Genomic DNA, 2,500 nt, shown 5'->3' on the forward strand with positions numbered 1-2,500 from the left:
AAGACGTGTGCGCCGGTCTGATTTCCTAGCACGTGAAAACGGTACAGAAAAGGGCTATGCGTTCGCGTGGCGGGAAAACGGGCATGTCCTTGTGCGAAAGGCTGCAGGCCAGAACGCGAGCCATTCGCATCCGAGATGAAAATGACCTGAGTAAAATGGGGATGACTGCACTGCTTGGTGCGAGGAATGCCATTCCTAACGCGAGACCGTGTTTACCAAGATTCTAGTTATTTCGATGTTCTAAAACGGGCCGGCCGCACAAGCCCGGTCCACATTTTTCTTTTATTCCGCAAACGTGTGTAGCTTAAAGAATAAGGATGAGGTGGGCAACATTTCTTTTTTATTTATCTTCTTCAAACTGCTGTTTTGACATATTGCCATTCAGTGAAACATGGTATGCACAAACTGCGGACATCATCCGCTTCGAAGGATACAGGTGCGGAACAATGTCTAGGAAAAATAGTAAAGGCGGTGGAGTTCCACTGTAGGGTAAGAATAATCTTTCATAGAAGTATAGTTTTTCAAGTCTGCGATTTTTATCAGTAGAAGCGGTTCTGTGTTCGGTGTTGGTTATCGGCCCCCTTTGCAAGATTTTTGTTCTTTTCTTGATAGCATACCGATAAGAAACCAATTGTAATTATGGCTGATTTTACCATAACATGTGTTGGAACAATCAGCGGCAACAAGTGGCTTTCTCGACATCATTTCTTTACATGGTTTCTCTAGCATTGTTAATGCGCCTACACGTGCTACTTGGGGTCGGGTGAGACCCTAATTGATTTTTGCTTGACTAATTGCGACGAACAGAACCCAGGTGTCTTGCTAAGTGATTTTAGTGACCACCTCTTGCTTTATTCCAAGATGGCGTGCACAAATCACTACACCTCGGTTCAGCCTGTAACACAGGAAAAAAAAATGAACACATGGTCTCCAATGTGTACTGTCTTTGCGAAATTGACCCTAATGTAGTACACAATAGTCGCAAAAAATAATAGAGCTGCGCTTTTACTGTAGCAATGTTAACCAAGGGCAAAAAAGCGCCAAAAACTTGCGAAAAACTTCTGCTTTAGTAAAGCGCATAAGAGGCCGAAATCACCTGTTTGGCATATTTAAAAGAAAATAAACGACAGAGCTGTCAATTCTAGAACAGCATAAATAAGATAGGAATAAATTAGGTTCGGACATATATAAATCTCGAATTCATCACTGCAGTGGAAGGTTCTAACGAATTCACTGCGATCCGCAAAAGACCTGGCGTACTGTAGAGGAAACTCTACAAAATACCGCAAACAGAAATCCCGGTTGATGATATGTAAACAGGGACGGGGGGTACTAAGAGGCGAAGCTCTCGCCAATGTAACGAAAAAACACTTTTCAACATTTGGAAAGTTGGATGGCGCTGACCAACGGACATTTTGGCGCCAGCTTTATTTCAGTGCAGTTCATTCCAGGTTTCGCTATTGTTCACTTATCTGGGGAGTCACTGGGAAATGTAATCTTGAAATGCCCTTTTTATTGCAAAAGAGATCTATTCGCTTTTTTGAAAATTTTTCAAGATATGACTCCACATATTCCTACTTCAGCGAGTACTACCTATACAAACGTTACACTACCAGCGACCGTGTCGGCGGCATTCTTGGAACTCGTAGCCATCGACAACAATGTTTTTGTTTTTTTTTCTAAATTCACGAACGATATGGGTTTAGACGCACAAATATACAGAAACCAAGAAACAGAACCAACTATGCTACGCAGCATTCGAACTGGAACCCATCCCGATTTAATTAATCTTTCCCTGTCTGCATTTCCTGGGAAATGCACTATAGTTTTTTTATTTTATTTTTCCTGCTTATATCCTTCGCACATTTGTTTTAATTTTCTTGGTAGGTACACAGTTAGTTTCTTCACATATTTTGCATCTGTGTCGGCTCTTGCAATGCTCTGTTCTGATTCTAGAAAAAAACAGCGCACACAGGACAGGGACCAAGGGAAGAACCGACGACACGAGCGCTGACTTACAACTGATTTTATTAAGCGAAAAGTGAACACTATATATAGGAAGGAAGTAGCAGATACAATCAGAGGCAGTCAATGTCAAAGAGGTGTAAATGGCCGATAAAATCGATTAAACCGTAAGGGGTGAAGATAAAACAAGATAAAACTCAACAGATGACAAGCCATGGTGTAAAGAACCCATAAAAACGCTAAGACACGTGAATAACACGTACAGTGCCATGAATAACAAAAAACCGAATACAATCAACAGGTGGAAGGCATGTGAAGGTGACAAGGATTTAAGCAGTGTGAACAAAATTTAACAACTGACATGCGCTTGAAACGGATAACCAGGCACATAACTCACACATTCATCCGTTTTCTTTTTTCTCGAAAGACTTTGCGATAGAGGAGAGTGGGTCGAACCCTTCAGCCGCGCTCCAAGCGGCCGAGTCGGGTCGCCCTGCGCAGACGACGTAACGCGGGACAGCGGCTGCAAGCCGTA

The sequence above is a fragment of the Amblyomma americanum genome, chromosome 11 (assembly GCF_052857255.1).
Source record: "Amblyomma americanum isolate KBUSLIRL-KWMA chromosome 11, ASM5285725v1, whole genome shotgun sequence".
In the NCBI taxonomy this organism is placed as follows: Eukaryota; Metazoa; Arthropoda; class Arachnida; order Ixodida; family Ixodidae; genus Amblyomma; species Amblyomma americanum.